Consider the following 15,665-nt stretch of genomic DNA (forward strand, 5'->3'; position numbering starts at 1 on the left):
GTGATAACGAGGAGCCCTCACAGCACAAATTAACAGCTCACACTAAAGGTCAAGTGGGTAAGTGGTGTCCTCGCCTTGCAACAGGAACGTTCACCCTGAGCAGCCACAGGCTAGCGTGTGGCTCCAACTCCCTTCTCCTGCAGCCCCATCCCCTGGGCCCTTCTGGGACAAGGGCTTTCACCATCATTCTGCCGCCAAGGATTGGGAGGTTGGGGCTGAGCAGGCTCTGAGGGCACCAGGAAAATCCTGACTTTCTATTCCTTTGGTCCTGTTTGATCTCACGGCAGCAAAATACCACCTGAGCAAGCGGCAGCCCTGTTTCTAACACCCTGAAGGCTGCTGTGGAGGAACACAAGCGACAGACGCTCCCAAAGCGCTTCATTTCAGTAAGGCACAGACCTCCCCACCAGCGGTCCAAGCCCAGGGCACACTCACCAAAGGAGACGTCGCCGAATGGAGGGAAGGTACATGGAAAGGGAAAGTCGGTCCGATGACACAGCCCTTGTAAGGACAAAGGCAGAGGAGGAACTGGCTTGGTTAAAAAGAACTGCAAAGTGTTCGGCTTTCGTTACCACCGGGACGGATAGAAGCTGGTCTCAGCAGCACGGTGGGTTTCAAATCAACCCGTCACCCCTGCGCTCGGCACAGCATCCCTGTGCACAGGAGGCAGCCAAAGCAACGTGGTCAGCAGGTGGCAGCTGCTGAGGTGGCTCAGGGCACCAGGGCAGGCAGGGTACACCCCCAGGTTGCTGCTGGCCCAGTGAAGGACCCTGAACAAGTGATGGCTCTGTGCCTCAGTTTCCCCATCTGTCATGTGACGGGCAGAGCTGTCCATGCAGAAGCAGGTTCATTGTAACTAGCCCTCTCAGCCACAGGTTCCCTGCTTTGGTATCTCTTTGCTGGAACTGGCCTTTCCACGGGCTAGATGGACATCTTCCTCAGACCTTATTCCACACTACCATTATGCGTGCAGGATTTTGAGGCATGAATCCACAGGAGCCCCAGACATCTACTGAGAAACGCAGCACAAGTTCTACACAGTGGATGGCGGAATCTTGGAGGAAAGTATCAGCTTGTCACCAGTGCACCGGCTGACACATCCAAGAGCAAGACTATTTGCACCACCAAACATGAGTGTCCTGAAGCCACCACACCAGCCCGCCCATCCCTAAATTCAGAGAGGTTCCAAACTCCCAAACTCACCAACATCCACTGAAATCAGCACTTGAAGCTGCACAACATTCATTAATTTCATGGTTGATGCCAATCAATGCCAGCTCTGCCTCTTGGTGAAAAAAACAAATACAGATCAAGGAGCACAGTGACCCGTGCCTCCTAGTTTTATTCACAGGACTGCCACCGGGTCTCTCGTACACATGAACAGACCCCAGCCTCCCGCAGGAGGGACCTGCACTCACCCGTGGTGTCCCAGTTCCAGCATCCCTTTCTAAAGAGCAAAAGAACAAGCGTTCAGGACCTCGTCAGGTCTGTTTCCAAGCAAAGAGTGATCACCTATGGTTTGGGCATCTTCTGACTGCACAATCAAAAAGCACTCAAAATCTGACTTTCAGGAGTTTCAATCCCATGCTAATTCTCGATTCCTGGAGCTGAATCAGTTCCTGAGAACAAGTTAGGTAGCAAACCCCTTCTGGCAATGAGGTTCCCTCTCCAAGGACCTCACGTAATCAGACTTAACCTGCCAAGCCCCAGCATCCTACTCTGGATGGAGCAAAGGGAGCAGACATGCTTTCCGTAAAATAGCACTTGCCAAAAGACAATAGAAAACTGCCTCCAAACCAGCCACAACTGGGTCTCACACTGGGAAACTGCCAAGGGTGAGCCTTGCAGCGAGGGGGGAAATAACTGCCGTTTCTGCTGAGCACACAGGAGCTGTGCTCAAGGAAGTCAGACCTGAAGGACTGCCCAGAGGGCTCGGCCAAGCAGCCAGCCCAGAGCCCTGTGCGCTACAGCCGGTAACAGCGCAGCTTGCAAGAGAACGGGGGAAGAGGGCAGTCTTTATGGCAACAGCCACATCTTCCAATAGTGCTTCTGAAGGGAGATCGGGGTCCTCGCAGAGCAGGAAGGAGCACAAGGTAGGAGAGGAACCACCTGCACTCCCACCGCTGTTCCTTCCTCTGCAGCCCCATGTCCCACCAGCCAGCTCATCTCCACTCAAAAGAACTGGGAGTTTTTCCCTCCCTGGAGAACTAAATCCAGTGCACAACCCCCCCTGAAGAGGGAGGCTCGGCTTGCCCCGGTGGGTGGGCATCTCAAAAGCATTTGAAACAAACAGCTTGAGTTGTGGGGCTGGAGAATGAGAGATAAGGGCTGGACAGGGGTCCTTGGAACAAAGGCAAGACAGAAAGCAAGGAGGCAGATGCCATCTCGAGGAGAGGAGTCTGCAGTGGGAATTACTGTGGAGGCACCCCCCAGGCTCCTGTAACCCTCCTCACCTGACGGTCAAGGTCACGGGCTCAGGGGACCCATCCACACTGAACCGGAATCCTTCTGTGAACTGCCCCAGGGCGGTGGAACTGAAGGAGATCTGGATGACTTGGAGGACATCTGGTAAAACGATGCCCTCCTGGGGGAGAAAGGAGAAGCAGGAGCCCAGAGCGGTCGCTGGAAGGACCAACTTGGAGGGGGCATCAATGACTCCTTTGTTAAACAGGATCACCTGCAGCAGCAAGAAAGCAAAATGGAAATACATGAGGAATCTTCTTTCCTTACAGAAGGCTGACTTGTTTTCTAATTAAACTTCTACAAAAGGCAGAAGATGCTGTGTGCTGCTGCTTGGCTGAAGCCAAAGAAAACACAACAGGACAGTTTCTGCCTTTGGGTTTTTGCATGCAAAAAAACCCAGTGATAACTTCACATAAACAGAGTCACTCTGGGTTTATTCCACTGACACAGAGCAGTCCGCTTGGACTTGCAGGGTTGAGGATGTGCTCAGCATCACCAAGGCGATGCAGACCTGCCCCAAAGAGCAGCAAAGGGCGGTCGCAGCATTACAGCGAATCGTCACCTAACTGCTCCCGCTCCAGATGAGCCCAGTCCTGCCAAGGGCAAAACACATTCAGCTCCCGTTACAGCCAGCAAGTTTACTGGATGTAGAAAATACCTTGGGACAGCCCCATAACCAGCTTCAGCAGCACTCCCCGACTCTGCTAGGGTACGTCAGTGAGGCGCATTTTATTCTTTTCTTTGATCTGAGAGTCTCTTTGTCTTTGCTCAACCAGACATGTCAAGAAAGGATGAGAGTGAGGGGCATAGCAGCTCCACCTGCTCTAAAGAATCTCTTTCATAAATATTCACAGCCATCATCTACTAATTTACCATTATTTACTGTTCCAACAAGCTACACAATCCTGCAGCATTTGCTGAGATTCAGCAAGAAATGCCCACACCTGCCTGTGAGTATCAGCACACTGGTGGTCACCAAACCTACCCAAAGCAAAGCTCTACAGTTTCCGAAGGCTGCAGGTGAAATCCGGCCATTTCTGTGGACTTATCTACCTGCTTGGCAGTTATTTTCCCTAAGTTTTGTCCTCGCAAAACCTGTCAGAAAAACTGAGACAGAAGCAGAGGTACAGCCCTTATTTTTTTAATTTTGCAGCTGCTGTTGAAAACATTCCTGTATTCAAATTCTGCACTGGTAACTTGGAAACTACTCATATGTTTTACACCTTAATTACAAATTGCACTTAGGGATCCTACACTGAAGTTTACCTCCAGTCTGGCTACTTAATACAGCACTTGGAGTATCATCTACTTATTCACATTTTCTCCAGTAATGAAACCAACACATTGATATATATAGAATCAATAAAGAATCAGCATTAAAAAATGCATACATACAGTGCACAATATTTTGGCAAGAAAACACCTTAACGTGTCCTTCCCTGCAACATTCAAGCTTTTGAAAGTGTCTGGCACCATGTACTGCCTCATTTTCTACCGCCTCCAGTTGCTGTATCTTGGGGGTTTTTTTGGTTGGTTTTTTTTTGAGAAAACTTGCCACCATCGGCGGGGGGAGGCAAATACCCAGAAAGCTCCTTTGCTTCATTTCCAGAACTGCCCTGCTCTGTTCATAGAGCCAGAGGGGCACCAGGTCTGAAGGGTGGCAGGAGGCTGGTCAGCAGGGACAGCGCTCCCGGTGCCTGCGCGGGCAGCTCTGCGCGGGGAGGCTGCCCGGCTTCCCTCCGGCGCCAGGATCCAGCAAGTTGCGCTTCACTGAAAGGTGTTTGCAACGGACTCGAGTCGGAACACAACACCTTTGTTCCAGCTGCTTTTTAACCGCCAGGGTACCAGGGCGCAGTGCATCTAGGGCTGAAACAAAAGCCTCTGGATCCTGACCTTTTTGACCCGGTGTTGCTATCATGTGTCAAGGGCTGGATTTTCTGCATGAAGCCTCCCAGCTGGTCTCAAAGGGAGGTTGCCAAAACGCAGGGATCGGGGCTTTGTGGACAACATACACACCTTTCAGACCCCATCAAAACTATCCAGATTCTGCAAAAACTCCCACATTTAACTTACATCAAATAATGCGTGCACATAACTGCCTGTGTTGCCAGAAATCCAGCAGGTGCACAAAGCTCACTGCTGCCCCAGGGGCCATCAGGATCCACCCCAACCCCAGCAAGCCCCACTGCTCACCTCGTAGCTGGGGGCTGATGCAACAAAAACCTTCCCGATGTCCAGCTGGTCAAAGCTGAAGCGCAGCTGGGGCCCTATGCCGCTCCCTTTGATGCGCAGGGGCAGCCTGGTCTCACGGCCTGGGGAGAGGTTGCCATGTCAGTACAGAATTCCTTCGGTTCGCCTGGATTTTCCAGGCAGCCTCAGAGCCAGTCCCCGACTCCGGGCTGGGTGGCACCAGCACTAGATGCTCCGTGAGAAGATACGGGACCCTTCTCTTCCCTCAGCACATCAACTTTGCGGCTGGTTTCTAACTTCTGACGGAGCCCTTGGGCTGGTTTGTAACTTAGCAATCAGTTTGCACCCTCAGAAAGTGATGCTGCATATAAAACATGATTTCTGAATTCCTTCCCATGCACTTAAACGAGCTTTGAAATCCATTCAGAGAAGGCACAAAGCTCACAAAACAGAGCCGGAGAGAAAAATCTGCTGTCTGTATCGCTGCAATCGGAGACGACCGCACGGGAGCTGAGAAGTATGAGCCCAAGCAAGGCAGAGCAGCCTGCTGACAGCGATACCCCAGCAGCCTGCTGACAGCGACACGCGCACCCGAGCGCTGCCTCAAGCAGGCAGAGCATCTCAGCCACCACCTGCGCCTAACGTAGGGCTCCGTACCGGGGTGCTCCAGGGCTCACCGCCTGCAGCAGCGCCTTGTTAAGACGGGGCTTTACGGTCTCCAGAGAGCAGCACTCACCTGTTCCCACCATCAAACCAAGAGCTCAGCTTTGTAAAGACGCCCCACCTGAAGCATACTGAGCAGTTACGGAAAACCAGCCTCCTCGCTACTGAAACCAGATAAGCTCTAAGTGTACTGCTAACACACATATCCCTTGCTGCAAAGGCAACTGAGACCACAAGGCTTACAGCTGAACTCCAGGATGCTGAGTTTCTTCCTTAAGTCTGCTAAGATGGCATAGTGCAGGATCTTTCAGTCTGAAGCCTTTCTTGAACCACTGGAGCAGCCTAAAGTGCCTGAATTCTAGCTCAGATTTTGGCTTAGGTCCCCCTGCTGTTATAGATTTGCTAATAAGTTAAGATTGATTGACTTTATTTGATTGATTATTTGATTTTATAAAATCAATCATGTAATAGAAATATAAGAGGATAAGAAAATATATTTTAATGAAACTTATAGTTATAGTAAAAAGCGGCTATAGAAAATCCTCTGTACAGCCCCGTACCAAGGCCGGAGGAATTGGTCAGAATCACCTAGTAGGAATGTTTAGAACTTAGATAACAGACTTAAGATTTGAGATGATTGTTTATATGTAACCTAGGAGGATGTACTAAAATGTCAAAATGAGAATTTATGTGAACTGGGAAGAGTCGAGTGAAGCAACCCATAGTTGCTGGCCAAGAAACAGTTACCTCAAGTGGCAGGTAATTCCGGCAGGGGGAGATCGAGACCACCGACTCACATACCACCTACCCAAATCGTACCCCAGACCCATTTCCGGACCTTTCTAACCTTTACTGCGCAGAATCGGATATGGGAGGAGAGTATGTTAATGATTCATGGGAAATCTTACGATTATGCATGGATATTTAATGAATATGTATGAATGAGTTCTATACAAGGTGTATGATTTTGAACCATGGTGTGCGTCGATCGTGAGGGGACTCGCTCACGCACCCGGCCGTCCATAAAGAAATGTCTGCTTATCTACATCACATTGGTGTCGGTAAGTTCTTCATTCCGAGATTTCGGTAACACTGCCATCCCATTCTACTCTTGTACGGAAAGCGAGTAGCACAAGGAGCAGAAGGTAGCCCCAGAAGTTGTACACAACCGTCACTGTGGCTTTTGTGCAAAACTATTCCTCTATCCTTTGAGGTCCTTTTGTGTGACACCCACCATTAACTAAAGCTTAGGGACTGAAAGTTGATTCCTTTTTTTATAAAAGTCTGCTGCTTAGTCATTCCAGAATGTCCAAACCAACTTCTTATTGCAAAGAGCAGCCCACGTGTGACTAGATCACAACTCGGAAAAAACCCTCCTGGAACAGCCTTTTCAGTGATCCCTGACTTTGGGCTTGCAACCGTGGCACGGGGATGTTTGATCACATCCAAAGCCAGAAAGGAAGAGCTAGGGAGCTTTTGCTGAATTCAGTGGTTTTTCAGCGGATCCAGCCGCAGCCCAGCTGACAGCAGAGATGAGTTACACTTCACAGCTCAGGCACGCATCAGAGGGCTGTGTACTTCTATTGCACAGACACCCGAAAAGAGGCAGTACTGGGTGCTCGCTGTTCAGAAGATTTTTCCATCTTGCATCACATGTGGCCTAATTTTCATTAAAAACTTGATGTTCTAAACCATCAAAGCTCTTAGGAAATGACAAAGATTTCCAAGGGACAAGTTTTGCCCATAATCATGGGTGAGGCATGCCCCACGGCCACTATCATCAAAAAAAATCAGTGGCCATTCTTTCCCTTCTGCAGCAGGCCCTCAGCCTCTCCTGGAAGGTCTGCGGAAGCTATCCTTTCTTCTGCCCCTACATTGATGCTGGAACTTTAGGAAACCCTGGGAGTTTTACGCTCTCTCCTTCCAGGTGAACCTCAGAGAGTGCTCTCCTGAAAGGAGGAGGAGCAGAGTAAAATACAGACCATTCAGGACAGCCGAGAGAAAAAGAAAGAAAAAAGAGAGTATGTCCCGCTCCTCGCTAGCAGCTGGGGCTTCCAGGAGCACCCAGCCGCTGGCCAAGGCCTGGGTACCCCGGGCTGGGACCGTGTGATGCCCCCACCACAGCGTGTCCCAGAGCACATGGACCAGGGCATGGAGGGGCCGCAGCCTCCTTGTCCTCAGTCCCAAAGCCACACCTGGTTCTGTGGAGTGAGAATTCGGATCTCAGTCGGGTTAACACCTTGGCACATCATGGAGGGATTACAACTCGGCATTCAAAGAAACAGGGGTGTGGGTGGCCCAACAGCACAGAACTGTTTCCCAAGTCCCTAACTTCTGCTGCTTTCTGGCACTCATTTTTTTGCCCACGGAACGTCCCCAGGTTTTGAGGTTGGTTTTGAACGTGATTCTCAACCAACCACATGAACACAGAGATCCAGCTTTACACGATGTAGGACACGGCAAGTGAAGGAGGGATCAGCACTTAGGATTTTGCTTCTCCCTGCAAAAGCGGCTTAGAAATGGGTTTTGGAAGAAATCAGATGTAACCCAGTACATTTCCATATCCAGAAAAAAACAACAAAAAAAGAATTTTAGGTGATTGAGCCCCCCCACCACGGGCTTCCTTCCAGCACTCAAGAGCCATGGCTTTATTTGCATGAATAACTAAGAAAGTTCATTTTGAGCTTAAACAAAACAAATTTCAAACCACTTCTTAACCGCTGGCTTTGCAAGTTGCACAGTGCTGATGAGTTCTGTAAATCACCTGATCCAGAAGCGTTCGGCTAAGCAATTTATGGAGGCAACTGCAAAAACACACATGGAGGCCAGCCACTTCCCCGTGGGGCTCGAGATCCAACTGCAATTTCACAGTGCTGCACTAGGGCAAAGCTTCTAAATATTCCCTGCAAGGGGCACACGCTGTCTGCAAATCGTCCTCCAAAGGGATCTGTGACTGGCATGCAAATGCACGAGGAAGGCTGTCACACTGCTCAGAGTCGTCAAGAAGCAAAATTAATGACTCCCTAGTTAAAGATCACGGGTTTCTTCTTTAAACTCTTTTTGCACCCTGGGACAGTCTCCACCCTGACGATGTGGAGCGGCTCAGCTCTGTTTTGTGAGGGATGGTGACCTCCTTGAGGTCCTCTCCCAAGGGGCCCATGGAAGAGTTCAGATCTCCTGAGGGACCACGAGGGTTTTTCCAGAGCAGGCTCCTCTTTCTAAACACTGATCGCTTGCCCAGCTCTGTTTCCTGTAACTCCCAGGTTGCATGTAAGTAATTTTCCTATTTCTCTGCCACAACAACAACAAAAGCTCTCCAGGCACAACCCCTGGAGATCCCTGCAGCAAAGTGATGGACAGCCCCACCACCACAGCAAAAATCCCAGGGCCAGGAGCACAGCGCTGAGCCAGGATTCCCTTGGGAGCAGCTTTTTAAATCAAGCCTTTCCTTCCACAGCTCTAACAACTGCAGCTGGCGGCCAGGAAGGCGGTTTGTTAACACGAGCCCTGGTTAATTACTGTAGGTGGCATTTGCCAAGTAAACCCTGCGCAATTACCGTATCAATAAAAAGCTGTTTCATGGCCTTTGTATCTGTCAGCTTGGAGCAGTAAGGAATGGCTCGAAGCAGCTGGGTTAGTGATCTCAGCACCCTCCAGAACGGGAGCCTGGCTGCTGGGGACCACGGGCCTCGCACCTCCTTCCTCTTAGATGGGGAAAACCAGAGCGTTCCCTGGATGGAAATCTGACAGGGACCTCCCACTCCTGAAAAACACCTCAAGCAGCACCACACGGACGGAGAGGAAGGACAAGGTAACCTGAACCACGGAGCTTGCTGCAAGCACTCCCTGCCCCGTGCCAGCACAGCAAGGCCATCACCTCTGTAAGGGCAAAGGCGGCATAACTCGGTGGGTCAGTGATAACCGCTCCCAGAAAAAGACCCGACAGCACTTCTGTCAGCCGGGAGGAGCATAAAGCTTGTCTAGCAGGCTGCTCGCACTCTGACTTCTGGGGAGGGTGCTCACCCTGCTGAGGACAGCGAGCCCTGTAACACGCGACCCAGATGAAGCATAGACTTGAGCCACGAGGTGACGATTCCCACGCAGGGACAGCAGCACACGTGTGGCACGTTCACAGACACCCTGCGCTCAGCAGGGCTCAGCCACTACGGTCTGGCAGCGCCTGGAGAGCGGGAGGTGACCCAGGGGCAGGGAGCACGTTTCACTCAGCTCCTACCGCCTCAGGAGCCCGATGGTGCATCCACGTAATAAAGGCTCATCCTGGAGGTCTATAGGGGCTTAGTGCTCGTCCACCAAAGCTCTTCTGCTGTGTACCTCTCTGCCTTTACAAACACCTTGCAGCACAACGAATGCATGGTATGAAAGCTCGCTGCTTTGGCTGCTCTGGGATCAGCGGTCGGAGCCAGGCGCGCTAAGCCCTGGCTCTGCACAGACCAGCTGGGAGCCACGGGGACAGCAGGAAGGTGCTGGCACTGCCCTGCTGACCACCGGCTCTTCCTAGGAATTCCGTGGGAACCAACTGGGCTGGAAGAGTATTTGTGCCTCGCCTTTGCTGTGGGTAGCAGGAGGAGGAGAAAGGAGCTGTACCTGAGATGTCGCAGCAGACTGTTGATACACTCTGGCTTCTCGGGGTTTGAAGATCACGTAAATTTCAACTGAAGAATTTGGCCAGACATCTCCCTCCTAAGACAGGAGACAACAAATCATTTACTTACAAACGTTACATTTCTTGTTTTCAACCACAGCCCTGTAAGCCTTTATTTAGAGCATCAATGACGAGCAAGGAGCAAACAACACTTACAAAATGTGTAAGACTTTGGAAGCAGCTGTGAAAAAAATTAAGTCCCTTACCTTTACTAGCACCCGGTAAAGGCTTGCCTTTTTTTTTTTTTTTTTTAATTAGGGCTATAATAAAGGAACTAAACTGGCTGGCTTTGGCATATCAAGGATCTCTTCAGAAGTGCCAGCTGACCTAAAGAAAAGATACGGTTTCCCTCCAAACCTTCCCTTATATCCCTGTGTCACTACAGCCATGTGAACACGTCTTCTCAGATCAGAAGAGATTTAGCAAGTCAAATGGATTTTTCCATTCTTAGTTACAAAGACAGAAAGAAAGAAAACCACGCCTGCCTTCATCATTGCAGAAGAGATCTGTAAACCAGCTCACAAACAAAGGCAAGGTCCCGTCAGGGCTGGCTACCCCGGCCAGGGCTCACTGTCCAAGCCTCCCTCTGCTTGCAGGCAACAACTGGCAGAAGAGGAATATCAGGGCTTTGCAATCTGCTCCAGCTGCCTGCAGGTCTCCACAGGGGGTATGAGACATTGCCCATGACACAAAGCCCTAGTTGTCCTGGCCTCCTCCCGTTCCTGCATCACCGCTGCTGTCGGAAGCGGAACCGGAGCTGGGTCAGTGCCCACGTGGCATTTCTCTGACACTAGAATGTGATCCTGGCTCAAAATAACCCAAACCGAACACCAAAATGGTGAACTTCCGCTGCACAAAAAAAATCCAGCTTCAGCAAGAACCTGGGAGAACCCTGCAAGCGTAAATCTTCAAACAGCGAGGGAGTGGCGATGGGTCCCTGCAGGTGTTATTCCCAGCGGCCGAGGCCCCAGCGGGATGATTTGCCCAACACCACCGAGACCACGGTGATCGCTGCAGTGTTGCTGGCATCTCTCTGTACGCTGTATAACTCACCAGATGTCCTGCCATGCTCCAGGAAGCCAGTCAGCGGTGCAGTAAGATCCTGGTAAGGGACATATCTCCCTACATCCAGGGTGCTGCTGGATCCCAAGGCACAGTCAGATGAGACTGCTCTAAGGCATCAGAGGAGACAAGCCTACGGACGAGCAACACAACCCATCCATTCATATGCACCCGCACAGCTCTCTGCAACAATCCTAACGCAGCATTATTGATGGAGCCTTGCACTCATATCCTCACTCCCAAGAAAACCTGCACCAGCAGTTAACAGACTCAAACCTCTTGAGCTTCTGACATGAAATCACCATTCTCCAGGATTCAACGTATTTGGACAGAAACTTCAGGCAGTACGGCCACAATCAGCTTCCCTGTATTGTCAGTGAAGCTGCACGCCAGACTGTTTGACTCAAAGGGAGAGGGCAAGAAGAAATCATCAGTTACACATTATTCTACTATTCTGTGGCTAAAAAAAAATTGTGAAGGACATGACTGTTTTGGGAAACCTTTGTCATTTCTCCCTTCATTACTGCTGTATGTCAGACCATAAAACTGGAAAATATTGTGACCTATTTCTCCTGGGAAATGAAAATAGGCTGTTGGAAAGGTTCCTCACATTCCTGCTACCCCACGGGGAAGAAAGAATTGCTGGTTAAAAGGATACACTTCACTACTCACCCTTGCGGGCTACTGCTACATAGGCGTACCAGCCCTAGGACACGGCAGGAGCCAGCGGTCTGCCGCGGCTAGCATATTCTCCGTAAGATGGCAGTTGAGTCAGATCATGGAAAACTACCGTGGATGCTTGCCAGGGCAGAAATGCAACTATGCAGTGCTGTGAACACGATATTGCAACACTTCTGGCTTAATGTCAGCCTCAGGCAGGCTGCAGCTGGCAGGTGGCATAAAATACAGACGGTGGATGTATGATGATCCAGCACAAAAACTCCTGCTGTTGTGCCCTGGCTTTGCTACAGCATATGCCAACGTGATACCCGAGGGGACGGCACACCATGACTCACCGCTACAGAAGTGACCTCAATAAGGAGACCAACCATAAATAGATGCAGATCCTATTTCCCCTCCCTCAGCCCCTAAATAATGCGAATCTCCTCAACCTCCACCAGCCTGAAAAGGAAAAAGCTGGTCTTGGAAAGTGGGGCACCACCAACTGTCGGCCTGCTTTGTTTGGTGGAGGGAGAAGGTGATCCATGGAAAGGAAATCACTGCTCAAAGCACACCAAAACCCCCAAAGGCAGAGCTGGCAACACAAGTACTGAAGTGACTCCCCAAAGTGCATCCTGTTAGTTCAGGGCACTCAGGGAAAAGGCAGCGCCAAAGCCAGTATCTGCCCCTTCCCATCAATAACCGAACCCACAGCGAGCGGAGGGATGGACCATAGCTCCCACTGGAGATGGCGCCTTCTGCCAAAAACCAAAGTGCTCTGCAGTCCCCTCTCATTTGGATGGGGACCAGCTGGGCACCTCAGCTGAGGTGGACGTTTGCAGGAACAAATATCGCTGTTATCTCCTGGCCCAACCTCTGCACCAACAGCAGTAGCACTTGCGTAACCTGCACATCTTGAAGACCACCTCCATCGGCTCAGAGCTGACACGTGGCACTGAGGAGTCGCTACCAGGCAATGACAAGACAGTGATGACTTGTCAAGGTAAGAGCAATGATTACAAATCCTTTTCCTCCCTTTCCTCTGGTTTCCATTTCCAAGGAGTCAGCTCCCACGTGTCTGTACTGTGACTTATAGCTAAGCTGTGGTGGGGAAGGTGCAGCAAAAAGCAAGGACTTTGTCCTTTGAGAGCCACCTGGGCTTCTACCACAGATGCTTCTGCTGACATACCATGCGTCTTTGCAAAAATAAATCAACTTCGAGATGCACTCAGGAAGTCAGAGTTACAGAACAGCTTGTTTCCCACAGGCTTGGACAGCTGCTCAAAACGTTCATGGTCACAGGCTGACTGCAAAACCACTCCTCCTCTTTTCTCTTATTATTTTCATCAGCAAGTTAACCTTATACAGGCTGAAACAGCCTGCTGCAGCTTCCACTGAGAGCAACCCCTGGCAGCTAACGGCCCGCTTACACAGCAAAGCTGCTGCACAAACCCTGCAAAGCCACCCTGCCCAGAGAGCCTTTCCAAGGCTATCGTCCCTCCAGCGGCCTCCTAACCTCTGGGAACCTCCAGCCACTTGTTCCAAGGGTTTGATTCTTTCTATAGGGTGCTCCCAGGCACCACAGGTGATAGGTGAGAAGAGCAGCCGCCGCTTTTGGCCAGAAGGTCCGAGGCAGCAAGGTCCCAGCTCTGGTGGGGCCCCTCCAGCAGATTTACACGGCGCTGCAAGAAGGGTCTCTGTCCATGCTAGAAGTTACGGGACTCTCACCGGGGAGAAGGTTGTGGAAGTCAGCAGCAGTGGATTTTTAGATTTTACAATTGATAGGAAAAAAGACTAACATTTGATGTGAAAACACCCATACGCCAGGGGGGAAGACAGACATCAGCAAAACTATGAATGTGAAACCCATTGTTCCACAAATCATGGAATTAATGGAAATCTAAAGATTGATAACGCTGAACAGGACAGGAGGGGAACGACTCCTGTAGTATCCCACTTACACCCAGTCCTAAGCAAACTGTAACATCAACACAGCCATTCAGAAAAGGTTTCCACTCAAGACTTGAGGCCAGGCTACACTCTGGGTCCGTACAGCGCTACACGGAGCACCAGGACTCAGCGGGCAGCCAGGCTGCTGGACCTCACCCTAATGCACTTCAGGAGCCCAAGAGCAGGTTAAGCTCGTTATGGAGACCTAGCCCAGTTGTAATGAAGCAGGAGCCCTGGGACATGCTCCAAAACCAGCTGGCACAGCTCAGGCGATCGGCTCCCGCTCTCTGCAATACCCCTGCTGCTCTGACACAGGCTCTTGGTCCCATCATGCTGCTCTCAGCTGCAGTGGTGTGAAACTGCAGCTGTGCTCACATGGGGGGCTCTCAGCCTCATTCGGGCTATAGGAGTAACCAAGAAGAGAACAAGATCCCCTTCCTTAAAAAAAAAAAAATAATAGTTTCACCTACTATAAAAGAAAGAAGAGGCTCGGATTATTCTAGCGTTTGCAACAGGATGAGAAGGGATTTTGCATTGCTCAGGCAGCAGGCATTCTTCATCTCAGACCATGCAAATACTCAGAGTCAGGGCTCTGTTTCGTTGAAGGACATGAGGTTTTGATTGCGTAAACACAAAAGCAAAAAGTTTTCTCCAAGTCTGCAATGAAACTCAAAAAGTTCGTTTAAAGCTGCCAGCCTTGCGTGCAGGCTCACAGACGATGCTGGGAGGGAGAGTCACACATGGTATAAATCCAGATTATATGAAGGGATTGGTCTTTCCGTGATTAAACGCGCTGAACTTGGCCTCCTTTCCATAGAGGACCTTTTCATTCTTCAATAGGTGAACTAATGCCCATGGTTAATCCCCATACGCTACGTGTAAGGCCTGCCCTTATATATAATAATCAGTACCCCTGAACACTGTAAGGACACTTATGAAGTGCCCTTAATTTATAGCCCTTGCAGCAGAGCTCAGCTTTAGGCAGGCTCTCGCCGCCTGCCAGGAGCTCACTGTTTAGAAACGCTTTTTGCAACAACCTCTCCCAGCCTCACTAGAAACCTCATGTCTTCCCTCTCGGCACATCAAGACGCTGACGCGGGTATCTGCCAAGTGACCTCATTCAGGGAGGAGGAGGAGGAGGAAGAGAGGTTCTCAGCTATTGCTTACCACCGGCTCAATGGCAAAAATATCACTGGAGAAAAGCATAGAGTCTTCTCGCACCTTTGCCCTCTGGTTCTGGAAGGCACGGGAGAGAAGGGAAAGGCGTTCTTGGAGCGTGGGGTCCATTGCACGCTGCTTGAGAAAAGAATCCCTCTCATTCTCCTCCTGCTTCTGCAGCCTGAGACAGCCCCTGCAGCCATGGGGAGACACAAACCAAGCAGATCATTTAATAAACAACATATTTGCAGAGACTGTCGCGTAAGCGCAGGAGCAGCCACGCACTGGGGGAGGAACAGCAGGAGCAGCTCAGCAAGGGGCTGACCCCAAGCCACGGGGTCCCAAGCAGATCAGGTTATCACTTGTTCGCTGGCATGGCAGGTAGTTTTACGCCACACTCACGAGCTAAGAGGAGGTTTTTGAAAGCTAGCAGCCCTCAGGAGAGCCTCCTGGCTCAAAGCTACTGCCACGACTAATGGACAACCCACCAACACCCTCAGATGGCTTTTCCTCCCATAGAGGTGCTCTGGGGAGATGGATGAAGATGAAGGAGCACACACTGCAGTGCTTCGCTGGCAAGGGGAGAGCAGCTGGGATTCAGCTGCAGGTTACCAGCATCAGTCTTTTTTACCTTCCCTTTTGGACTGGCAGGGATAAGCAAACTAGATCTGCTCCACTGCCTACACTGCCATCCAGCAGAGGATCCCAGAGCATTTGAAAAGCCAACTCACGGACTTTCAGGCATTGCATCACTTCAGTGAAATTAATGGGTTTATATGCATGAAGACAGAGGCCCCGAGAGGTGAAGGGACTTTGCCTAGCATCACCCAATAACGAAGGCAGGACCAGCATCTCT

The sequence above is a fragment of the Falco biarmicus genome, chromosome 8 (assembly GCF_023638135.1).
Source record: "Falco biarmicus isolate bFalBia1 chromosome 8, bFalBia1.pri, whole genome shotgun sequence".
NCBI classification, from domain to species: domain Eukaryota; kingdom Metazoa; phylum Chordata; class Aves; order Falconiformes; family Falconidae; genus Falco; species Falco biarmicus.